This window comes from Danaus plexippus, chromosome 6, assembly GCF_018135715.1.
Source record: "Danaus plexippus chromosome 6, MEX_DaPlex, whole genome shotgun sequence".
NCBI lineage: Eukaryota > Metazoa > Arthropoda > Insecta > Lepidoptera > Nymphalidae > Danaus > Danaus plexippus.
In genome coordinates this window covers 8,903,670-8,931,301 of record NC_083540.1, presented here as the reverse complement: position 1 = coordinate 8,931,301, position 27,632 = coordinate 8,903,670, and the positions used below count along the sequence as shown (strand labels likewise).

Genomic DNA, 27,632 nt, shown 5'->3' with positions numbered 1-27,632 from the left:
ACAAGAATATATTAAGAAGAAGCTTCTCTTGTTGATGCCTTTAACTTTATATTAAAATACAGAAAAAGTCTCGAAAAAATAAGGTATAAAAATAATTTATAATGAGAAACAAACATGATACAAATATATGTATTTTTATCATGTTTGGTTCTCATTACATACTACATACTCCTGTATGTATTTCCGATTGAGAATAACTAAAACCTTTTTGATAATTTATTAAGAATCGTCAGCTGACGTTAGCAAATTACCATGATTTAGCTTTGAGTAATCGGATTGAATAAGTACAATGCCGGAATGCTAAAGGCTCAATAGTAAAAGAATACACTCTGAAGTTATCTGTAGACAAAGAATTCAATTTAAGAGCTCTAACCGTTCTGAATGATAATTTTTTTGTATATCGATAGTCCTATTAACTAAAGTTACTAAGAAAGAATTTTCTATAGATAACACAAAAGTATTGTTACCGTATTCAGATAAATATTTTTTTATTTAAATACATTTATTTTTTCGATAACAACGTCGATTTAGTTTATAATAATTACAATAATTTTTGGCTACTTAACATAATAGTACTCGTATATATAATTGTTTTATTGAATATAACAAAAAAAAAATTTACACATATTTTATAATTTATACGTAAACATTCACAAATATGATATGATATTAATATGTTTGTTTAACGCGGACATTTTATACAGGAAATTAAAATTCTATATGTGATAAAAATGTGTATCACTTCTGAATTGATAACAATATGTAATGAAGTTATAAATGAAGGAAGAATATTAATTGTCCATAAATATGTTTGTATGTATGTACGACTATTGGACTTTAAGCATGACATATAAAAAATTGTCATCCAGCGATCATTAGCTTTACCAATGAAGATAACTTCGGAAGTTTAAGATCGTAACAATGTTATCTCCTCAAAGTTGTAAACAACACAGTCTAATGTATTGCTTATTCATAAGTTTGTAAGTTGTATGGTGCTTAGTAATTAGTATGATAACAGTTAAGGAGTCCTGATCGATGAGATCAGTTTATCCCAAAGCAGACTCCTTGTAATCTTAAGGGAGCACGTAAACTTTAAGTTATTTTATCGGTAAATATTTACGGACACCAGTCATTATATGGATTGGACAAAAACTTAACGACCATGACGAAAGATTTGTGTTAATGTAGTAGGATAAATTTAAATGCGTTATAATTAATCTAATCTTAAAAATATTATGCTTTCTAACTCAAAAATGTCAATTTTAATAGTAATACCAAAGTTACTTTCTAACCATATTTAATTACATAAAATTTTTGGAAAGCAATCTAACGTAAAATCAAATTTCACAAAAGTATTTGAAATTTTCGAGAACCATTGACAGCAATTAATTACTTTACTGGGCTACCGAATCATCGTTCTTATACTCGGATTACCAAATTATCTTTTAATATTTTTATATGGTTTTAGACTAGCGCTCATAATATTTTATTAAACGAGCCATATTTTCATACCATATATATATTTTCATTATTACCAAATTGTGTATATACTAACCGAAATTTTTACCATACATCTAAGTACTATCCGCGATAATTGTCGTAAAAGTGTGAAATTATTAAAAAACATAACACATGCGTAGTCCTCAAAGTGAGATCGAAAACGAGAAACATATTAAGTGTTAAAACATGGAGGCTTAAAAATAATGCTGTCTTCAACTACTCTACTTTTATCCAGTTTTCCTAAAAGTAAACCTAAATTAGACAGTTACTACACAAAATTTTTATATCTTTTAATTTGTTTGGTGACAATCCTGTGGTATTTAAGTAGTGAAATAAGGATAAGGCAGAGGTCAGTTACTGCCTATGTATTTCTGTCAAATTCTTTAGAGTTCTACAGCTGTATGAAACAGATTATATGATCTGATCTAATGTATCGACTGACCTCGGTTTATCCACCCATTATTGAGAAAAAACTCATTAAACGCGCAGAGAGAAACAGTTTAGGTACTAATATGGATTCTTTAAATTTCACAGTTTCCTCATCCATGAATTTGCAGAGAACTGTCATAGAATAATGATGTACGACTCTGTTTAACTATACATACCCAATACACGTATTTCTCATATAAGTTAGACACTAGTTAAACTTGGCTAAGACTACAAGTGAGAACCTTGGCAGAATATTCATACGAATTTTGAGGTCGGCTAAGACTAAATTAGCGTTTTAATAATAAATAAGCTATGTGACGCTCAGCAAACTTATTAAAATTAATATTTAAAGTGAACTCGACCCCACTGAAGTGTTAAGTATGTGTGACATAATAAAGACACAATACAAATTGCTTTTTAATATACTTACGTAAGCTGAAACATTTTAATATTTTGATAAGTGGTTTATATTAGTGAGGGTAAGTGCTCACTAGCACATAGATCTCTAGCTGGAATGTCGAAACTGACGACTTGTTACTTAAGAAGAAAGATTATGTGAACGAAACGTAATTGCTATGTATAAGTTAATCTGTCAATTATCTTTGAGCTGGTATATCATAAAAAAGTGTTATTTTCACTTATAAATTCAACAATATGAATATTAACTTTCAATTTCTAAAGTTTTTAATACACGCGACGTGTTTGATAAAGTGCTTTTCTAATTGGAAAGTTCGATGAACTACATATGTCGGGACGCAAATCGGATTCAACTCTGACGTGAAACTAAGTCAAACATTGAACATGTCGGTCGTGATGTGAATATATTTCGACCTACATTCTTATTTAATTTAAGTATTCTATACTATTTTTTTAATGTTATTTATGGTTTGATTTAAGCTGCTTTGACAGCGAGTCAATTAAATTCGATTATCGAATTATGTAAATATGTATTGATTTACTCGTTATTTTAAAAATAATTAATCATTCAGAGAAAAAATATTGACGTATCAATAGCTTTAAAGTTCCATAATAACTTCGACAGCTCTCATTAATATGTACATCAGAACGTTTGATGCTTATTTCTTGGTAACTTTTTGTTTCTTACACGTGATTAAACTGTCTTTGTATTGAACTATATGCTAGAAACGGCGGGACACATTTAAGGTAATACAAATGACTTTTCGAGGCTGTACTCTATTTCACTCCACAGAAAAAGGTCGCATATTAAGAAGACTTTTCCTTTTTTCACAATAGCATTGATTCCATTACATTTACCAATACCAGATAACTTGGAATCGTTGACATTCGGCTACAATTAATTAATTGATTATATTTTTATATATAGTAAATAGAAATGTCATTATGACATTTGGCGAAGAAACGTGCTTTTAGCATTTAGTAGAGACAAAATAATGGTTTAACGTGTGATGTTTTTTTTTAAGTAATGTAAATTAATTATTCATAAATAATTTCATAAAAACAAAATAACTTTTTGAAGTACTTCACAATCTACTTATTGATAGTGTTTATTCTCGCAATTCTCTTAAAATTGGATTCAAAGTTTTAGCTTCACATATTATGATAATTTAAAAGCTATAATTCCCAGGCATAAATTTTCGTCAGAAATATACAGGTGGAGGATTTCAAAGTATTAGTCCAGAAATTACTACATCGAGCCTCTCTGATCTGAATAAATCAGTATCGTCTTTACTAGCACCTTCAATAAGGTAGACTATTCAAACTACGTTCATACTATATCCAGATACCTAAACCTACCAGAATATTACATCCATGACTATTGATTGCTACGTAACATAAAACCACCAATTTTATGCTTTCCATCCTCTTACTTAAAATAAACATGTTGTCTAACAAAAATAAACTATTATTTAAATTATCCTTACAATATTAATTGTCTCGCTAATATTTCTTGTGCGAGCTCTTTTTATTTTATTTATTCATATAAAAATTGGTTATCGTGTCATTTTACTTTAATTCATATTTCTCTTCATTGTTCTTTTTGTATAAACACGACAGCTGGCTATCAGACGGTTTGTTCAGGATTTTTAGAGAATTTTATTATTGTCTTCAAATAATCTTATTGTTGTTTATATTATTTTAACAAAAAAATGAAGCTTAGATTATGGTAACAATATATTGAGAATTTTTTAATTGCCAATTTTGTAACAATTTATTATAAGTGGCATGTTGCGATCATAAGATATTTTAATAATATTTCAGAATTAACATTCTTGATAAAATGCCACTCTTTGAGGATGGAGATAGTTTACCATCGAGCTAATATGAAGCTGTCGGCGAGATAAAATCAAAAAGTCTCATTTGTATTGCTCAATTCACGAACATGAATGGTTCTCCGTTTGTTTGTTTGTCACCAGTTAGAAATTATCTGGCTGTTACATGATTATTTTTCCGTTTTAAAACTTAATTGTTGTAGAATTATATGTTAAAACAGAGAGTAGTAATTACTATGAAATTCATGTAACACATGCACACGTCCCTGTAGGTCATGGTAACAAACCTTGGGGAAAGCTATCTTTAGAAAAGATAGGTAAAAAATTCTGTCATTATTATTCTTTCTTAAGGTCTTTTAACAAAAAAATACCAAAATACGTTCAGCGACTTAAACTTGAAAAAATAAAATATGAGATAAAGAGCATTTGCATTTATAATTCTAACAAATGACCAATCCATGTTTAAATATAAAAATCCATAATACAATGTTTCGAAAAAAGTTTTCTTGCTGCATATTTCATCCTCGAAAGGAATTTTATTATCTGTTCACAAACGTAGAATAATTTTATATCGTTTTAAAAATTTGAAATTATGATCAACCACTTTGTACTATCATTGCATCAAAGGGAGGTATAAAAGCATTTAAATATTTATATTTCATCAGGTACTAGTAGCAACTTTATGACTTATTCAATACCTTACTACCATAGACATTCTTGGTTTCAAGACAGCGAAGTTGCTTTCAAGTGCACTCTAGTTTTTTTTTTTTGTATTTTATTCAAATTTAGAAGAATAGATCAAAATTTCTCTAACAAAGCAAACGTTGGTAACATTTTGATTAGTTTCATTGTATCTGATTGCGGACGGTCACTGTAGAATGTAGATGAAGCCAATTGTCACCGAACGTAAAACGTGATGTTTATTTGCCGCCATTTTCTCTGTCCAGTATTCGACGATTTTCTTTCAACTGTTTTTTGGCTTTTTCATCAAAGTATATCTTAATGGTTCGGTATAATTAATACATTGATATAAAAAATAAAAAAATTTCCTGATATCACCTATTCATCTACCACTTCTATTATTTTGGAATATGTTACCGTGCTGTTGCCTGTTACTCTTATCTCTGTTAAGAGTTTTAAAAATTGAAAAAGGTAGCTTTAAGAGAGACTAATTATTGTGCTTGATATTCCCAAGAAGTACAATTACGACTTTCTATGTAATTATGAAGGTTGTGTTCATGTACCATGTATAATATGAAAGATATGTTCGCTGTTCCACGCTCAAAGGCTTTTTGTTATTGTTTATTGTGTGTGATTACATTCTTGTGTAAACATTGGTATGTCATGTTGTGAAAGTATAAAATAAAACAACAAATTATACTCAGAAAATATCAATAAATTAAGTAACCATAAATAGCATTGTGGGGAAGATGTGGCTGTGAATAAAAATATGCTTTCCGAGAGACAGTATAAAGCCTACTTTGAGGGGACGATTGTTGTGAAATGGTCAGTTGATGGGGAATCAATCATAGAGGCAACACTGCTCAAGAGCCGTACTATTTTATTACGTACAAATAAACACTTACTGCATGTTGAATATAAAAGTTTTAACTGTCTTTATTTGTGGCGATAATAGTATCATGTTAAGGAAGATTCTGACTGATTCTTTGTTTCACTACTTATGTTACAAGTTATCCAAATTTTTAATAGTTAAGTTTTGCTTTATTTTATTTTTGTTGATAATCGTCTTATCGTATAGAGTTTTCAGTAGAAATAGGAAATTCGTCGTTGAGATGTGACTCTAAAAGGTAAGATAAAAATAAAAAAAAAAATTTTTTGGCAATTGACCTTATAAATTTGTTGAAAGAGATGTAAGATATACTTTTTAATAATTCATTTCCTAATCTTTAATTTTAGTTGAAATTTTCAAAGTTGTATCTACTTCATCTAAGATCGAGTTTAGTTTACGGGATAAAAAATTTCACGAAATTCCTCCATATAACAAACAGAAGCTATTTGGCATATTGCTTTAAAAGTTTTTAGTTTTTAGGTGGTAGAGTTTAGTATATGGGTTACTTGACTGGGTCAGTTTTACCGTCTCACAAAGGATCGTCATAGAGTATTTATTATAAGCGCATCAGTGCTGGTACTGTCTGAAGCTCTAATTCCTCTATCCTTTTGCTTTATCCCAATTGCAATTAAGTCACCTGTCAAGTTATGTTAACCATTTTAAGAATCATCATCATCATCAGCCTATAGGAGCCCACTGCTGAGCAAAGGCCACTCGTTACACGGATAAGGTTAGAGCATTAATCATTAGAGCATTAATCACCACGCTTGCTCAAGACGGGTTGGCGATTTCAATCTTATAATTCGAAATTATAAGACAAGGTTTCCTCACGATGTTTTCCTTCACCGTCCGTCAGTGGTGTCTAAAAACTCTTAAAAAGTACATATGATTCGGAAAAGATCACATTGATACTTGCCAGGTTTCGAACCCGCGCCCTCGCGTATGAGAGGCGGGCCTTTTAACCTCCAGGTCACCACGATTATTAGAATTTCAATTATTCTAAGAATAACTCATCTAAATTACTTTTTGAGTTGTATTTAAGCAAATTAGCTGCGAAAAGATGTATAATTTTTATTTAAAAGGTTAGCATTCTGTAAGAAAACAGTTTAAGACAAACACGAGTAATAAAGAAAAATAATTTAGTGCACGTACGTAAGTAGTTAAATTTATGTTTATTAATAAACGTATTTATGAATAAAAATTGAGTGAGCCCAAGAAAAATAAATTTAATGGAGTGACTAAAGGCGTGAACCACTAAAGGGAAATAAATTCATCTCTCACTTTTGTCTTGAACGGTTCGCAGAAAGTACTCTATTTAGTTAGATGCTGTGACAACCGCAAGTAAAATACATTTTCTATATCTCTCCATGTTAAATAAAGATAAAACAACCATTTTTTTTATTACAACAATTAAATGGTCATTGTTATAATAATGATTAAATAGCTTGAAATTTTATACTGCTTATTCTTTTTGTAGCGTCTGCATACTATGTTGTAATATTTGATCCGTAATTTTAAAGTGGGTATCACTGATTAGGTAAGTAAATTCAGAAATAAAATGTGTTTATTGATATATTGTACTTAAACAAGAAAACAAGTAAAGAAATTTAAAAGTTAAATTGTAAATATATATATACCTACTTTATCAACGTTTAAAATACTAATAATGACAGACGAATAGTAAATTGTTTTCCACTAGAAGATATATATTTATAAATAATGGCAAAAATATACTTGCAAGAAGTAAAAATAACAAGATTTAACCCTTTCTCTAAGTGTTACTTAATAAAAATATTTATTATTTTTTGCTCTTTTATCGCATGTCAGCAACGTATTAATCAAGCGATAAGTACGTATGTGCAAACCAGGCTGTGCTGTATCTAATACAGAAGATAGATGTTTGTTGATAGGAAGTGAAGTGAAACAAGGATATGGAAAAGTCCTTTGTAGTGGTAGATATTTTGAAATTTGGATATTTTTCATTTTAGTATAAAGCAAAGTTTAATTTGATTTTTTTTTTATTATGTCCGCATATTTAAATTACGAACAGCTGAGTGAGTGAGAATGGTGAGTGGGACACTTAGCCTCAAGGAATTGTTTATTTTCTTAAAATGCAGCAAAATTAGAATTATATTTCTAGGTTGTAAAGGTGAAGCAACCGAAGGAAACTCTGAACAAAACGAAATGGGTAAGTTATTGATTCTATTGACGCAGGTGATCTTTGACTAAATAAATAAATATGGTATGGTTTCTGAATAATAATATTTTGACAGTTTGACACTGGCAATATAGTTTAAATTGCGTTTTCACCCTGGGAAATACAAAGCGTAGTGGAATAAGGTTCTCACGGCAGGGGATGCAAGTTTCTAGAAATATTGTTAACATAATACAACAAATATAAATTTCTAATATGATTTTGGAGGTTAACTAACACTCAAAAGTAGTAGATATTAAATAAAGAAATCATGTGCATTATATGTATTACTAATGGGTATATTTATGACAGAAAATTTTCCCATTTAATTTACTATATGTACAATTAAAATACATAAAGAAGTCGTGGTGGCCTGAAGGTTAAAGGCCCGCCTCTCATACGTGAGGGCGCGGGTTCGAAACCTGGCAAGTACCAATGTTATCTTTTCCGAGTCATATGTACTTCCTAAGAGTATTTAGACACCACTGAAAGACGGTGAAGGAAAACATTTTAAGGGAACCTGGTCTTATAATTTCAAATTATAAGATTGAAATCGCCAACCCGTCTTGAGCAAGCGTGGTGATTAATGCTCTAACCTTCTCCATGTGAGAAGAGGCCTTTGCTCAGCAGTGGGCTCCAATAGGCTGATGATGATGATGATAACAATAAAAATGATTCCTTTCTAAATAATGACTTATTTATTGACTGAGTGTATAATAAACATGAGATCAATATTAAAAAGGCAAAAGATTATTTTTCCGAAATAAATGTAAACGAGTGTCTTGAAAACTATTAAGTCTATCATTGTGTATCTTGCATTTTAAATTGCACTCAAAGCAACTCCCTATTTTTCCAGGTTTACTAATATTATCATTATACACTTTCAATAAAGTACGAGAATGATATTTATTCAAAGTTTTCAACACTAACGTCGTTAAAATAAACCGGATGTATCTGGTTCGTTTCTTTGGCTTAACGTTTAATTATAGAGAGAATGCGATTATGTATTGTACTTTAGTCAGGAATCATTTTTTTACCTGTAAAAATTGTTATTTTGAAGTAAATAAATTAAAGGATCAGTTCAAAATTGCACGCTGTTCAAAAACCTAAGGTCGCATAAATATTTTATGTTTAATTTTTGTCGCTAAATTAATTTGTCATAATTATATTCGAACGTGTGTTCCGGGTAATACACTATTTAGATGAGACAAAGTAAGACGACTCATTAAAGTTTCACAGACAACAAATACTAATTAGACTACTGGAACTAAAACAAAAGGCGACAACACATATGTTTTTCATTAATTGGAAGCTCTGCGAAGCTTTTAAGGATATTTCATTAAAATGTAAGGGTAAATATACTAAAGCTACCTTTACTTAATAGTTTTGGATACATATTATGATTGTTTATTTAGAATACAAAATCATTGCAAGAACTAAATAAAAAATCACGCATGGAACACGCGTATCAATAACAAAACAATAGGCTTACAAAGGCTTATAGAGATATTTATGTTTTAAGCCCATTGTTATTATAGCCGGTCGATGTTTCCGATTCGGAAAACAAGTTAAAATACTGAATAACACCGGTAGGTGACAGGTTTTGACTTGATTTTGCGTGTATCTCGTTTACATCCAAGTCTGCGAGGTATTTTTAAGTTATTTATAACCTCAATACGAATAAGAAAAATTAATGTTGAGATGTATAATTATATTGTTTTTATATGGGTGCTTTATTTTTAGAATCGTCGTCAAAATTAGAATGTGAAAAATAGAGCTAGTAGGAGCTCGTATCGTGATATACAATTGAATACTGTAAAAGAATTGTTTCCTATATTGTTTTGAAGAAAGAGCGTAATTGGAAACGGGGTAGATGCGATAAACATCTATCGTGTTTAACAAAATAGTGACAGGTTTCTTTTCTATTAATATAAATATTTAAAAAAAAATATTATAAACACAACTATCACATAAGCTGTCCTTATGTGATAGTTGTGTCATATTAAAAATAAAGCAATTATTTCCAAAATAAATAACCGATCGGATAAAGTCATTTTGAACTTTAAATATTATTGTGAATGTATTCATATAAAGGAAAAACTCGATTATATTTTTTGTTACTAAGGTTCAAAATCATTTGACGAAAGTCAATTATTTAATGGCAGAAAAGAATACATTTTAATGTCATTAATTTCTTGATGTCTTTTGCAATTTATTGTCACAATTCATGACTTGGAAACATCTTAACGTGGCTGTAAAAATCAATATTAATCTCATTTCATCTCATCCCTTGCCCTTGTCAAAGACGGCAGGCGTACCTGACATGACAACGGCTTCGTTCTATCACAAACTATGAAGTCGGAAATCGAAATGATTACGACGCAGCCGAGACCTTATCGCTACTCTTAATATAAAAGGCATGTGACATTTGTTGTTACTGCATTGTATTGTAAGCGAAATATTATTTATTATTTAAATTATTCATTTATTTTATATATATTGATTTAGTGAAGGGTATTACGTTCTGCTATATATTTTTAGCAATTTGCTGAAACATGAGACAGGAAGTGTGTGAGAAGACGAAATATGTACTGTTCCTAATTAATTAACTTTACAGTAGTTGAAGTTACTTCAAAAATAATCGCAGGTAGAGTGTAAACGTATATATTGAATAAGAAATAAGAAATGAGTGAAAAGGATATACACAAATAAAAAAAAATTAAAAATAAGGAACGATATTAAAGTAACGGCTGTTCAAGAGATCTATTAAACACTTCTTCATAAAATGTTTCAAATTGTACGCCCCACAGCGAGCCCATTATGCATTTCGCGGAGTTTTGTGGCCACATCCCATTTTGAATTTAAAGTAATATATTAGGATGGTACAAGATCTGCAAATTTACTGCCTCGTAAACAAGTATTATTTGAGTTTCGCTGAAAAAAGACGCCGTAGAGATGGAAGAAGGTTCTATTTTCTTAGTGTTCAAATGTAACTTTATATTTAATTTTTTTATGCTTAATAATGTCGACCATTATATTTATTTAAAGAGCACATAAACAAAAATCTTAATTATATATTATATAATTTGTGTCTAATCGTAACTATTCTGTATTAATAATTTTTAAATAGGTCAATCAATATCAATATCATAAAATAAATAATTGGTAAGGTTGCGAGCAATAAGTCATTTTTAAATTGTCGTTTTTTATACAACTTTTCTTTCACTCATGCCAAAAGAGACGCTAAATGGGTATATGTTTTTAATGGCAGCTCTAACTCAACCAAGCTCTATGACACCCTTTACAGGAATTTGCATATATTTCACTACTATCTCAAAAACCTTCATCCTCTTACATATATGAATGTAATAATTACTTTGGTCTTAATCCAAGAGCCCCTACTCTACCTTATTTTTGCGTAAATTCCGTCTACAGCTGTGATCTGTCTTCTTCTTCTTCCTGGCAACTATCCCAGCTTTAGCCAGGGTCTGCCTTCCTGCTCAAACTCCTCCACTTTGCGCGGTCTTTGGCATCCTCGGTGATAAGTCCATTGGTTCTCATTTCTTGGGTTCATTTCATCGCTTTCTTGGGCGTCCTGGGGGCCTTGCTCCAGGGACAGACATATCAAGACAAATTTTTGAACTCTCTTGAAGCTTATCCGCTACGTCACGGACTCCAAAACCACCTTTGATAAATGTATTACGTATGCGGTCTGCTCGCGTAACGCCACACATCCACCTCAGCATCTTCATATCAGTGACGTGAAGCTCCTGAATGTGCCTGGACAGTGCTGGCCAATATTCACTGCCATATAAGAGAACCGGTCGGATTATGCTCTTGTATATTAGTGCCTTGAGCTTGTTCGGTATTCTGCGGTCGCAGATCACACCTGTGACCTCACGCCATTTCGCCCAAGTAGCGCTGATCTGGGCTTGGACATCGTGTTCGATGCCTCCGGACTCATGTAGAATAGATCCAAAGTACCTGAACTTTTCCGACTTAACGGTTGGTTCAGGACCTATATGGATAGTGCAAGAGTCCGGGCTTCCGCAAGCCATGTACTCGGTCTTCGTCACATTTAGTTTAAGCCCACCGTTCTCAAGCGTACCCTTCCAGAGATTCACTCTCCGCTCCAGCGTCAACCTGCTATCATCAATCAGCGCTGTCATCGGCATACATCATCAGCCATGGAGGCTGGTCCTGGATGTTATGTTAGCCGAGACAGTGTCCAGCACTACATTGAACAAGAGGGAGCTAAGAGCCGAGCCTTGCTGAGCCCCTTCTGAGATCGGGAAGGGTTTTGTATCGCCAACAGCAGTCCTAATCATTGAAACGGAATCGCGGTACTTGTCTCTGTTGATGTCAATATAGGGCTCAGAGATCCCTTTGGATCGCAATGCCCACCAGATACATTGACGAGGCACGCAGTCAAAGGCCTTCTGCAGATATAGGAATGCAACCTGGACCCGACGTCTCATGAGTACACCTGCAAGTTCTCTGCATCGTCCGGTTAGAGAGCCAATATTCCCCATTGCAAAGCGGAGTTTCCGTTGGGATACTGACGTCTTTAGCGGTGCCCGTACTTGACACGGTAGCCCTTGCTCACTTATCGCAGGTGTAGGGCGATGTGCCTGCGCGTCGTTTAACGGCAATGCCCTAGCCGTACCCAGTCCTTTGTCATTGTCATTCTTAAGAGTGGCGAGGAGTGGTTTTAATGGAGCGACTGCCATCTGACCTCCAAAACCCCGTTAAACGGGAAAAACCAGGGAAAGAAAAGGTGGAAAAAGGGGGCAAGAGGTTAGGAAGGGGAATGGGGGGGGGTACAGGACACCACCTTCATGGACTGGAGATAAAGGTATGAAAGTGGTGGCTCGAAGATCCGGGGTCGCCCGCATGCCAGGCCCAAATAACGGAAAAAAATTTAGTAGGACACCCTCTGGATTAAATTAAATTAAATCTGTCTCATGCAAAATTGCCATCTCTCCAATCAGAGCATGTAGCTCGATGTCCTGCTCTTCGACTCAAATCTCTCCCAGCTACATCACTGCTATCATCGTTCCACCTAGCTTCTAGCATTCAAGGGCATCCTACAATTCCTTTACCGGTTTGCGGTTTCCACTTTAACATTTCGCACCCAAGTGCTATTGGTTCTGATTCTTAGATGAACGCTGCTGACAGAGGTTACCGTACTGCAAAGTAAGCCTTGAACAATATAGTATTTTAAGAAATATACTTTGGTGAGTGTGAGCAGGATTGCAGGATTTCATTTATCATCAAACATTTATGACAACCAGACTCTAGATGGGCTTGCATTCTTTCTTTGTAAACCATCCTAACATACGAAAATGATAAGTTAAAATTTTTCTTATGTGCATATCAAGGATTTGAAAAAGTTTGCCTACAATGTTTGTGTTGTTACAGTTGCTTAAAGGCAATAGCCAATATGATATAATTGCTGTAGTGCTCTTACCAGACATTATTTCCGACTATTATCAATGAAAAGCTAAGCAAGCGAGATCCAAAGGAGTTAAAATATCACCTTTATATTGCTACCCTTCATTATATTTATCATATGTACTTACGATAATGTATTTTAATATATTTATCTACTAGAATAAAGGCTTTTCATAGTATAAAAGTCAATATCTATATATCATATTATACTGGTTTCTTGAAAATTTTATTTTGCCTTTACAGTATTTTAAATAACTTTGTATTTATTTCAAATTTCGATTACGTAGAAATGCAATTATAAATATGTACATTTTAAATTTATCGGAAACTATGAGTTATATTTTATTCTGCTTTTGCTATAACTATAAAATAACATTATTTTATAGATAGGATTTTATAAAATAGCACATTAAAATAAAGTAAATTAACGTGATGTGAATATGAAAAAATATAATTATGAAATTCTGAAATTATTCATTTTCAATGAAATCTATGATGATACATTTGAACAGATTATAATTTTTTTTCTTAAAGTCGTTATTAGTTTAAGTTATAAGTATATGTATATAACAAAAACTGGTCTGTGTATAACAAAACTGATGCATCTGTTGTTTGGATATACTAATTTTAATAGCGAGAAAATTCATTAAAGATATTTATCTACTTGAAAAATACGTTAGAGGGTTATTAATAAATAAAAAATATATATTATTAAAAGTAGCTACAACTGGTCTAATTAAAACTTTCAAAATTCCGTAATAACAACAATAACTGGGGAATATTTAAATATAGAAAAAAAACTAAAGTAAATAAAAATGAAATTAAATAAATTTAATAACTTATGTTGATTTAACTTTGTCTAAATAAACTCTTCTTCGTTTTTTGTTTAGTCTAATTTAACTTTTAATTATTTAAATATTTCATACAACAAACATATTGTCAAAAAGTATCCTTCGAGCCGGATTTGAACCAGCGACCTATGGATATCAGTTAACCAGCTACAGTCCACCGCTCTACCAACTGAGCTATCGAAGGCGTGATGAGTTGTGCAAATTATTCAACGGTTTTTATATCAGATGACTTTCATAAAATAAACGAAACTCAATTTTGTTCTGTAGAAGGATATCATCAAAGTTGACTTAAATTTTAGAAACAATTGAAAAAGCGTATGAAAAAATACTTTGTCTACAAATAAATTACGCATCTATTCTTTTCTGCGATGTAAATAAGGTTTTAATATTAGTTGAAAATAATAAATTCAAATGAGACGATAACCTGTTAGCATTCAATGGATGCTCCGTGCGGGTGCCGGGTCCATTGCGTTGCAGTGAGAGGAGCAGAGGAGGAGGACATTACCACTATTATAATGTAATAAATGGATTTTAAGTTATATCTTATTTATGTATTGTTTAGGTTAGTTAAGCAATTGGAAATTGAAAATTGAAAAATATTTATTTTAATATTATTGTTAATAGATTGTGTTACTTTAACATAGAAAAAAAAAGAAAATTATCGTATTATATTATAAAAAAATATAAAAACAATAAGTTTAGCAACAAAGAAATTAAAGTAAATTAAATACGATGTAAGAAAAATATATAAATGGTACAAAAAAAAATATGTCATTTTAACGAAAAGTTTGTGAAAATTATGAGGTCACTATCATGAGGATAATTCGTTTTTATATTTAAATGGGATTGTCGAACGGAACTGTTCGAGGCTTTGTGACCTGTGGAATGAAACGTAAAACGGACCGTAAAATTTGAAACACCTTGTAAAAATATAGCTATAGATATAAACAGCGCAGATTGAAGTTAATTTCGTTTCCGAATACAAATAAGATTCAGCTAGTGACGTCTTAAAATCGTAGAATATGTATGGGTTATGGACTACAAGTGGTTTAAAAAACAAATTAAAATACTAATGTTTATAATTTATTTCTGTATATGTATTGCACAAGAGCGTGAAAATTATTATCGGAGAATACTATTTTGGTTAATTAAATTTTTTTATTTACAGTTATTTATCTTGTAGGCATGTGATACGTGACCTCATTGATTTTTTGTTGGTACATATTTAATGCTCGTTGAAGTGATAGCAAATTTATAAATAATATTCTGGTATAATATATTTCTGGGTGTATTATTATAGGACCATATGGACATACGTTGTCATAGTTCACTTCGACGATGCAAATACGTAATGTGATTTCAGCACCATGAAGCTGGAAATAAAGATTAGAAAAGTGTCATTTTTCTACCACCGCGTGCGCTTGTATATATATTTACTTATGCTTCGTATTATTTTATAGACGATAGAGTATTTCATGGATACAAAACCAAAACATTGAATAATTCATGAAAAGGAACCGTAAACGGAATGGCGGTTGTGCTCGTCTTAATATAAGTCAAAATGTTCTCCGAGCAACTCTAGCGTGAAGATAGAAACTGAAATTTAAACGAAAATATAAACTATAACCATTATTATAGAGTTTTTTTTTACATAAAATACATTTATGATTATCGTATTTTCAGTCGTTTTAACCAAGCAATAGTTCTGATCATATTTATATATTAAGTGAATATTATTAATAATATTAACTGCAACGTCTATATACGCTATTACAGGACAATTTTCAGATAATAGCATCACAAATTCCTCTTTAACATTTCAAATGTATTTTGTGCTGTTTTCGCTCATTTCATCTGGAACTCATAAACAGCAAATATATTTGAGCAAAACTATATTTATAATTATCAAGTTTGACATTCATGAAAACAAAACTGTGAAGTTTAAAACAAATTAATCTATTCTTACTTTGAAAGATAACATATTACTTGTAGGCCTTTATGTATGGACCTGGACGTAATAATAATAATTTATGTAGAATTTTGCGTCTGTTAAAAATAAAATAGGGAAGATGGAATTAAAACTTCATCGACTCTATATCTATATATTTTTTCTTTATTTCGTATTGAAAATATTAATTCAATATTGTTTCACTATTCCACGTAACTGGAAAAAGTATTGACATATTATTTCCCCTTCATATATCTTATCGCAAAATAATTATATAATAGTATTGTAAGATGATAATGATATTAAAAAAAAAACAAAGAGCCCATTAAAATGATATATTTTTAATTAAATAGACGATCACATTGTAAATTATTATTAATATTCTTCGTTTCAAAAAGGGTCCCCATGTGTGTAAAGGTTTCCATGCCTAATAATAAAAAAAATTGTCGTCTAATATTTTTAACCCTTAAATGTACTCGAAGAAAAATAGAACTAAATCTATATAATTCATAAAGAAATCACCAGTTTGATAAAAATATTTCCTATTGTGACACTTATTTTTTATATTAGACGTAATTTTTTTTAACAAACAAAAATTCCTTCGAGCCGGATTTGAACCAGCGACCTATGGATATCAGTTAACCAGCTACAGTCCACCGCTCTACCAACTGAGCTATCGAAGGCGTGATAAGTTGTGCAAATTAATGGATCGTTCAAAAACCAAAATTACTTTCACCAAGAACACATACGAAATACGCTCTACATTCTTTAATGTTTACAACATACTATATTAATTACAGGTTAGTTACACAACCACATTTCTTATATTAAACCTGTTCTACATTTTTTATAGTACCCATATGTATGGACGTAGAAACACTTTTAATTTAACGAAGATTTTAGAATGATACAAACTAATTTATTTACTGTTCCTTTATGAAACATCAAAAAGTCAATTTCATTTCAACAAAAGAAACAAAATTTTTTTTTGAAAAGATGAAATAAGCATTACAGAATATAAAATGAAAAAAACTCGTTTTTCCCAACGCGGTTTGAAAGCACATTGTTGATGCTTTGATTGCTGGCTTGGAATATACTGCATCACGTGTTTTCTGTTTAATTTGTATACATGTCATAGAATTTTGTTAGTTGAATGGGAACTCAATTTATTTCTACATAATAAACTAACCAGTTGTTCTGATTCATATCTTTTTAAAAAAATCAGAATTCTTCGCTCTTCAGATGTCAAGATTGGAAATGAGTGTAAGATTCTGTAGTTTATTTTTATTCTGTAGAGAATTTACATCTAAGCAAAATGGAAACCCCTGTAATTATTGTCTCTAATATTATTTTATGAATATTGTGTTAGATGAAAGTAAAATATTATAATTTTTTGTTTAAATTTTTTACAAGGAAAAAAGTTCGATAGTAAAATATTTTTTAATCACAGTAGTGACTGTGATAATTCTAGTGAGTAGTTCGTAATCTTTAAATTTGTATCGACTCCCAAAAGCAAATATAAAACGAAAATAATATTATTTTCTTAGACCGTTGCGTATTAAATTAAATTTCGTTATTAATTCCACTATTCATTATAAAGTTAGGGTAGTAAAAATATAATTATATATTTATAAATATTATGTTTAAAATGTAAATATTGATTAAATTTTGTTTTTTACGTCCTCCCAGAAACAACTCAATATTGTAAGAAGTCAACCAGAAAGTGAAAATGTATTTTATTGCTCGTAAAGTTCTGGTCTCCGTTTACTGTTAAAGGATTGTTTCCGTTTTCTAGCAAATTGGAGTATTTATTATTTATTTGAGTGAAAAAAAATCAATACATAATAAATAAATTTCTTTTATACAGTCTGATCATCAGGGTGCTTTACAATACAATACTTAAAAACGATTGACTTCATATTCACACGCCTCGAGGTCATTAAGACAAATAAATACTGAATCTTTACAGTCAGTAATAAAATAAATAAATGTTTGATGGAGCTAATTTACGAGTATCCTAAGGTCAATGCACTATTTTATATTTTACGTTCGGGATTCGAGCTGGATCTGGATTTTATGACTTTTGCCATCTTGACTTGAGTGGGATATATTCACAAATATTTTATTTATGCGCTAAGATTGATCGTTTTTATATTTTATATTATAACTCTATTTTATTATATATCTGTAATATACTATAGGAATAACTGAAAATTGTTAATTCTCTTTATTATATACGCTACCTTAGAAGCGCAGACAAAATTATTAAAAGAAAAACATAAAAAGCATTAACTTTTTCTATTTTTCTTGTTGTGTGAAATCTTACGTACCAATGGGTCGCATTTATCAAGTAAACAAAACTCAACTAGTGCTTGTTTACGAGGCATTAAAGCTGCAAATCGGCAGGCGCCATCGTAATATATTGGTATTGGCACTGAAATATGGTGATCGAACTGCTGCAAAATGCATGATATCTGCGATAGGAAATCGTAATTCGAAGTTTTCTTGAGACTAAATAAAATATTTTTTTTATATAAAATACCACGATTAGATGAATTCTCTATAGGTAATCGTGATCGGATTCAAATACAATTATTATATTTAATAACATAGATTTATTAGTATAGAAAATAAACAAATATGGTCATAAAAGTAACCGCATATTTACAACAAAGGCTCTATTTATAACTATGATATTATTAGAGACTTAAAAGGTCTTTTAATGTACAGCACATTTCTTTGTGTTATATTTTCAATAACCTCTAATTTATTTTAATATAAAACAGATAAGCTAGTATATATATAGAAAAATATTTCGAATTACCGCCCTTCAAAATTTGCGATGAAAAAAGTTCCAAAATACATTACGTGTTCAATATTATGACACATTTTTCACACTTGTGTAAAGACAATAGGTAAATGTTTCACTTACAAATAACCACAAAGTATATTCAAATTATTTCATTAAATATACTGTTTATATGAAAACAGACAGGTTTTCTATAATGCCATTATATTATTGTATATAGATTTTTATAAAAGTGATATTTAAACTTTGATGATTAATAATAATAGTGATAAATATTATTATATTCCATACCCTTTTGAGGTCTACTATAAAGACTCTTGGTTCTTGTAAAAAGTTTGAGGAACATAATTCTTGCTTTATTTTAAAACTATAACTACATGTAAGATTCAATTTAAACCGACTTAGTGCTTTTATTGTGTGATGAGTGACAAATAAACATAGCACATATGTATTTATAAAAAAAATAACAACACATAATGTAAGGAACAAAATTATTCTGATATTTATCTTAGAAGTAAAATAAAATGCTGTTGGGATTTCTTAAGAACTAAATTTTCTCAAGTCTATAATTCCATTATTTATAAGATTCCAAGGGACAATACAGCATTTTTAAAAGTTTTTTTTTATCTTTCTAATAGTTCTACCTAATTTTGGCCATGAATAGACGGATTTTTTCGGAGTTCTACCTTAGTGTTTGTAGAGTAAGTCTACATAAAGAATACATGAATGTAGGCTATCACATTTTAAAGAACAGCAACGTTTCATATAAGCAAAGATATGTTTAAATTAAATATGTAAATGGGCCTTGCCTTGTTGTTGGTGAAAGTAATCTCGGTTTTACTGCACTATGATCATTAATTTGCACAACTTATCACACCTTCGATAGCTCAGTTGGTAGAGCGGTGGACTGTAGCTGGTTAACTGATATCCATAGGTCGCTGGTTCAAATCCGGCTCGAAGGATTTATTATTTTGTAAAGTTTGTTTTGCAAAATATTTATCTAACTTGTAAAAGTAATGATTGATGAATATTTATAACAACTGCCTATTCTATTTGTCCACTGTTAGTTTCATTAAATCGTTTAAACAAAGTAATATTTTGAATTTAGGTAAATAAAAATAGTGTCGTTTTAGAGGTTCTATTTTATTTTCTACGATGAAAGTTACCCTGATACACCAGTTTTTGTCCATAGCATTGTCGACATACATGATTTGTCAATTTACTTAACATAATTATAAATCTGTGTCACAGTTAAATATAGTTTTAAATATAAACGAAATGAAAGTAATTATATATGAAATTAATTCGTACTTAATATAATTAAACCGTTTTAGACAAAATATTTCACAATAATATCGGTATATTTCTTATCTTTTGTTTTCATATCACATTTAGTAATATTTTATAAAAAAAAACTATTTAACTAGAGGCAATGCGTCTCTCTCTTTTCATGATCGACTTCTTATAATAAATAATATATATGTATGTATGTTACTAGAACCAATGCATTTGTCACGGAAACTATTCGAAAGCAGTTTCGTTAATTTTAGTGGCCACAACATCGATTGCATTGCTGCAAAGACATCGTTGAGTATGATTGTATAAAAACATTGTGTTTCTATATATTTTCCTTCCACATTTCTTCCATTATGTTTAAAATTTCGATTGTGGATGGACGTAAGTTACTATTAATTATTGAATTAAACAGATGTAGATCCCTACGAAACTTTGGTTTTCCATATAGTTATTTTATCAAAAAATATCCAAGTTGGCGAAATTCAACTGGTTAGTCTTATTTACGAGGTACTAAATTCACAAGTCGACGGAAGCCATCGTAATATATTTGTATGGAACAACGTATATTACGAAGAAAATTGCTTAAAAACTCGTGAAGTTTGAATTGCAACACCAAGACGTTTCAGTGTGTACTGTACTGTACATAGATAAAATAATATAAATAAAATGCCATAACTACAAATACATTGAAAGAGAATTTGAGATTAAAAGTACATATCTATCAATATATACATCATAATATTATAATATTTCTGATCCGTCACTTTGTTCCTTGTCTCCTTTATGTCTTATTAACCTAAGCTTTTGTCATCAGTTGCAAGCAGACACTAATATAAAGCATGCTATTAAAAATAAAGAGCCTTTGTCTTTCTTAAGACGGAAAAGTCATCTTATTGACACTTTAAAAACTTGATATTATTTTCAGGTCTCATGGGAAAGCATAATAAAAAACTTTTGAAACGATTTAATATCCTATTGCTATTTAATATTAGTGTGTTACATTTTGAGGTAGTCTCGAATAGGACGACGCCAATCTTGGGAAATTTAACTTTGCCAAAACGCAAGCTTGTCTTTTTACTTCCAAGAGGAGTCAAATCACCTTGACTTCAACTTGAAATATGGCAATATCGCAGTTTGTCGCTCAACTTCCTACAGTTGAGCGACAAACTGGAGGCTTCAAGTGGTTCTTGCGATGCTGGCGAGGCACGGGCAGCTTGTTAGTGGTCATGAGCATATAGAGAGCATGTTTCTCATGCTGCAATTTGACCTATAGGTCGCCAGCATGACAAAGGTGTGGGCTCTTTGTAACAAAGATTTGCCAGTTAGTTTCCGTTGGCGATGTTAATACAAGGACCGATTGACAGACATTCACATCTTGTCTGCCCCTGATCACAGTTGCTGAAAAGTAACCGAAACGTCGGGATTATGTAGTTTTTAAAATAATAAAAATTCTCGTAGTAAATCCAAAAAAAAAAATTGTATTTTTTTAAATGACTCGCGAAAGTTTTAGATCTCATTGACTTCAACTTTTTGGAATGTATCCATGGAATACTCAATCCGAATTCAATTATTGGTTATTGAGTTATCCTCAAACCTTAACCTTGGGCGGTTCGTTGAGTTGAAATTTAGGGTAAGGAAACTCGGTGTCCTTGTAAAAGTATAGCAGTACCCTGCGCCGGCACATTTTTTTGTCTAAACAAAGTTCAGGTCTGGTCATGTGTGGAAAACAATGTCACATTTGGGCATGCGCAGGTGAAGTGCTTTTTACTCCTTGGTAGGACGTGAAGTAGGTTTTATTCGTGACTGCAGCTAGGTTAAATTCTATTTAGTGGGCCTTAAGTAGTGTGGATACTGAAGGGACGTCCGATTCCCCTAGAGATGACCATGAGGTCTTCACGCCAACAAGGACGAAGGAAACACTTTGAGATTATACATACTTGGTGGGAGAGCTTTCGTGGGTGGCTAGCTCACTAATTAGGCTGTCTTCAGAGCCAGCTACCTTCCACGTTCAAGCGTCCAACATATCGAAAATCTTCAACCATCGCATTCAGTTCAAATCTCAAACAGCTATTCATACACATACAGTAATAAAATTAGTGCTTTAACATTAATTGATAGGATTATGTATTATTTTTCCCTAAAATATTTTGAACCAATGTTTTTTATGGCTTACATTTTAACAAAATTATAAATTTCTGTGTTAAAAATACGAATTTCACATAACTATAATATTTTTTTTAAACATTTCACTGTAGCAGATAAAATAAAACAAGAAATGTACAAAAAGTCATCATAAGTCAGGGCATAATTAAGATATGATAACTGTTTTTTTGATAGTATGTATTCCATTCATATGTTCTTACGTAAAGATAATGCATATGCGTACTAGTATTTATGTATATATGTGTATAGTTCGCTCACTTAGTGAAAGTAAAATATTTATTTTTAATAAATAATCGAATAATTTAGTCTTACTACTACACCTTCGATAGCTCAGTTGGTAGAGCGGTGGACTGTAGCTGTTTAACTGATATCCATAGGTCGCTGGTTCAAATCCGGCTCGAAGGAGTTTTTTGTTATATATGGTTTACTTGCATAAATTATATAGCCAAGAGGGAAGTAATTTGTTGTATAGGTAACAACTGCGCTCTTTATTTGAAAACTTATTTATATATTTAAATGAGATAACCTTAAAAAGTAAAAATTTATGATATATTATGTTTGTGATTAATATAATATAATGATAACTTTATATATAAATTTGTATTTAATTTGAATATTAATAACTTTTTTGTCCGTAGCTCTGTCCATAGACATGGTCCGCCTATTTACCAATTTTTTTGATAATCCAGGTTGCAGGTAACGTGATAAATAAGTAATTCTAATTTTATTTTTTTTGGAAGCAGTCATGTTATAAGTAATAATATTATGTAATCCTTTGTGGTCAGAATATTTCGTACAATGAACCATACTGTTTTTCGTCGAAAATTGTTTCCTATAACTATATACATACTTTAAGGGGATAAAATAAAATAAATTAAAATCTACAGTGAAAGAGACATTAAAAACTAAGATAAGTAGTATTAAAAACTAAGATCCGAAAGAAAAAAGAAAAGAAAATATAGTGAAATATCCTTTAACGTTTATTTATGAAAGAATATATTTGTACAATCAAATATTAGCATTCGCATAATTTTAAATTTAATGTTGTTTAAAATATGGATGTTTTATTTTTATCTTAATGTAACATACAAGTACAATGGATCCCGCATCCGTCGTCAGGGATTTAAGCTTGATCTGGATTTTGGGACTCAAGCTGTTTACAAAAGAGCAGTAGAAATTTCAGTCTATATTCTTTCAAAAAGCTTTGTCAATAATTCTAGAGCTCACATTGAAGTACTGATTTATTTAATAAAAAATACTATTTAATGTAGAGTTCATAATTCTTGAGTAGGATGAACTTAAACTGGAAGCGATTATATAAATAGTATTAATAAGTGTGAATCAACAAAAGCAGAAACTTTTGAAATACAATTAAATGTTTTTTTTTCTATTCATTAAGGGTATCAATACAATGATTAGATACAGCACTATGTTTTGTGGTGGGCAAAAAAAAATTTATAAAATTTCGTGATATAAATTTAAAAACGTGATACTTTTAGCTTGATACTTATAAACATATTTTGGGATGACCTATGCCGTGAATCTTTACATATGACATGACATGACGTGTCGTGTGTAGTTTGCTACACAGGACAATCCACAGATTGTCCAATAGCTCTCTTCTCACAAGCAGGATGAGTGCTCGTTGAACCGTTGAACTTTATGAAAATTGTAAGGAATAACCAAGTAATTACAACTAATCTAGCTTTAAGCTATTACTTGGAGTTTAGGATTTCTTTTTTTTATGTAACGCTACAGGTTACTAACGTCCATATCTTAATATTTCTGTAAAACTTATATTTTTATTACTTATTAGCCCATGCTCAAAATTAGTTTTGATGTTTGGCAAGGCACATTATAAAATATTAAAAGAAATAAAAAGTGTTGGCTTTTAAAAGCTGGTGCTCTATAGCTTGTACTGTCATTATAATACATGAATTGTTTTTAAATATCTGTTCTTTTAAATATCTCTTGCATTTTTCACAGAAAATTCTGGATATTTATTTAGATTAATCATATTAATTTAACTCAAAATAACAGCATAAATTAAATAAAAGTGAAGTTAATAGTTTAATTTCGTCGTTATTTCAGCTTTAGGAAGCCAGTTGTTAATAATTAACTGTACAATCGAGCTTTGTTAAAATACAGATTACCATACAGAGTGTACGATTTAAATGGATCAATTTATATGCATATTATTAAACAATTTACAGCAAATATAATGAACACGAGAGTAACGAGGGAGAGAGAGAGAGAGACAGAGAGAGAGAAGCTTCATCGACACTACAGGTGCTTGTAACGTGTGATACTTATGACATTTTCTAAATAAATGTAATAAGTCTATGAGCTTTCAACATTCAAAACTATTGGGAAATTTGTTAGTCAAAACATTAATAAGTTATTATATTATGTTTCATTCGAAACTATAGAAAATCGAAATAAAAAAACATTTGTATTTTATATGAAGTTATTCAAAATGTATAAAAGGTTTTTTTTATATTTTCCTACCTTCCTTTAAAACTTTTTGTTTCCAGAAGTTGAAGAAATTCTGGAAATTTTAATATTTCAAATTTTTTGTTCATAAACTACTATTATTTGCAGTATTGTAACTTTTTTTTTAAATACATGAAACTCTATCCGTAGGTTTATATAACATTCCTATATTCTTTGAGTATTCGAAAGTATGGTATTTAACTTTCAAGGACTTTCTTTAAAAAGGCTAAAAACGAAATTTATAACAACATAACTTTAACAATACTTAAGTCCCTGCTTATGATGTTGTTATATAAAAAGGCTGAGGATGTTATGGCTCATTGGTCAGCAATATTATATTAAATTATACCCGCCAGCTAAATCTTTCAAAGGAACACTTAGAATTAGATCCAACAAAAGTTATATTTTTAAAATTCGATATAATAATGATAGAATTGTGAAAAAATTATTCCCACATAATGATTTACGAAAAACTTATATTTAAAATATTTTACATTCGGTTTTAAAGATCCGTGGATAACATTTTCACCACCAAATAATCTTACATTTGTCATTATGTCATAATGTCTTGTCTTGATCATGAACTCCATACAAAATTTTATTGGGATCCGTTCAGAGGTCAAAATTAATGAAGAACTGTTTGAAAGGTTACACTTTTCTAACTAAGCTAACGTTTATACTATTCAAAACCTGGTACTGTGCAGTTGGAGCGGAATTTTTAGATAAATTAACTGAAGGTATATTTCAGGATTAATAGCAAGATATCAATTTTAAGACTATTTTATATTACTCACATTTGAAATTTCAGAAATCTATATAATGGCTATCGTTCCTACTGTAACAGTTAGTTATAAGCAATTAGGGACTTTTTTGTTATTTCTCATTAGTGTGAATCATAAAGAACATGGTTTGTATATCTTTTATGGTTTTCGTGGCACCTCGCCATTGGTCTAGAAGTTTTTTGAACCATATAGTAATACTGAAATATATATGTGTAATTAAAAACTTAATATTTCCTTTAGTTATTCATAAGTAAGTACTTTTCTTTCTTTAAAATTTCCAACCTTGACAAGCTCGGTCGAAGAAGGTTGAAATATTTAGTAGAAAGTTTTTATGAAGCAATTTGTTATTTACCGGTAATATTCGTGCCAGGTTGAATTCAAATAAAATTAATCTACTATTTGGCTTGAGGTTCAATTCCTTAAAATTAAGAACTACGTTATGCAAGCTCTTTAATAAAACTGCTTAGTTTTTGGTATGTCTTAAAGTCAGGGGAAACTAGATATATTTAAATAAAACTAATATATCCGAAACAAAATAAGTTTCATTTAAATGAATAAAACTCGCGAAAATCTTAGATCTCATTATGTGAAAATAGATATAATTTTTCACTTACATTGTTGCTATTGCATTGCTATGCATATAAAAGACATTTATTTGACAGTTTTATATTTATTTGACATACAGTTGTATAAATAATTATTAAGAACGAAACTAAGTAAGGTAATTTAATCTAATTCGAGTAACAAAAATGTTAACAATACATATTTGTTTTTATTTTTACTTAATAACCCAAAGAATTTAATGTTGTGTCTTTTTATTAAGTTGTGGTATTTTAGACAAAATATGTGTCGCTTATGATCAGTTTTTGATTTTTTTTTTTGTGGAATATATTTTATAGAAACGATTGAATTTAAGATAAAGAAATAATGTTGTACTGCTCTTGTTTTTAATAATGACTAGATAGTTCTTGGCTATCGTTAGATCTGTTAGAAGTTGGAATTAAGTCGTAGGTGGTGAACGCCCTATAGCGGTGACGTACCTATACCCTCTTGCCTTAAAAATAGCTTAATAAAATTTGGATAACAATAAAAAAATAATAACCTGTTACAACACAATAATATTGTTTACATAATTTAGATTCGAATCGATAGTTATGATTTTCTACATCAATCAGAAATTCAATTAAATATTTACCCTTCGATAGCTCAGTTGGTAGAGCGGTGGACTGTAGCTGGTTAACTGATATCCATAGGTCGCTGGTTCAAATCCGGCTCGAAGGAGAAAAGTTTTTTTTAGTAGAGATAAACATTTAGAGTTAATACAAGTGGAGATAAACATTTAGGGCTGTGGTAATATAATGTTTTTAGAAATTACAACCAACGATTTTGCATTATTGTGGAACATACCTGTGAGCTAGATTTACGTCTGATAAATAAATAAAAAGAACTATATGACGTAAATGAAATTGACCTGACATAAACTATGTCACTTTATTTACTTTTAAATATTTTCTATTCCATGTTAAAAGTTTCATGTAATCAATGGATGACCTGCGTTCCGTTATAGTGCCATCCTATCAATGTGAATAACCGATTTAAATTTTTATTATTAAATGTAGCGGAATTTCGAAAACCCGAATATCTAACTCATATGTTTCAATTCCTCTCGCATTAAGCTATAAATACTAATGTTGTGACATCATAGACATTTGAATATACACACAGATACTTACCATCGGAATGTACACTATAAACAAAAACAGTACATGAAGATTTGAAGGTGCTATAATATAAAAAATATTCTTATAAAATGGAGTATATAAATAAATACAAAACTCTCATAAGAAGTTTCCAGAACTTTCAGTAATCGCGCCGCACGTTTGCGAAACGT

The 27,632-nt window shown here is 30.4% G+C and overlaps 5 non-coding genes across 5 annotated transcripts; 3 read left to right on the top strand and 2 right to left on the bottom strand.

Moving 5' to 3' along the window:
• Nucleotides 1–14,348: 14,348 nt before the first annotated feature.
• Nucleotides 14,349–14,434, bottom strand: Trnay-gua (transfer RNA tyrosine (anticodon GUA)). Its single transcript is given in 2 exon segments — nt 14,349–14,384; nt 14,398–14,434. It is a non-coding gene; the product is annotated as a tRNA-Tyr (tRNA).
• A 2,361-nt stretch (nt 14,435–16,795) lies between these two features.
• Trnay-gua (transfer RNA tyrosine (anticodon GUA)) lies at nt 16,796–16,881 on the bottom strand. The gene is given in 2 exon segments: nt 16,796–16,831; nt 16,845–16,881. It is a non-coding gene; the product is annotated as a tRNA-Tyr (tRNA).
• Nucleotides 16,882–19,883: 3,002 nt separating this feature from the next.
• Trnay-gua (transfer RNA tyrosine (anticodon GUA)) lies at nt 19,884–19,969 on the top strand. The gene is given in 2 exon segments: nt 19,884–19,920; nt 19,934–19,969. It is a non-coding gene; the product is annotated as a tRNA-Tyr (tRNA).
• A 2,816-nt stretch (nt 19,970–22,785) lies between these two features.
• Nucleotides 22,786–22,871, top strand: Trnay-gua (transfer RNA tyrosine (anticodon GUA)). The gene is given in 2 exon segments: nt 22,786–22,822; nt 22,836–22,871. It is a non-coding gene; the product is annotated as a tRNA-Tyr (tRNA).
• A 4,065-nt stretch (nt 22,872–26,936) lies between these two features.
• On the top strand, nt 26,937–27,022 carry Trnay-gua (transfer RNA tyrosine (anticodon GUA)). The gene is given in 2 exon segments: nt 26,937–26,973; nt 26,987–27,022. It is a non-coding gene; the product is annotated as a tRNA-Tyr (tRNA).
• Nucleotides 27,023–27,632: the final 610 nt, after the last annotated feature.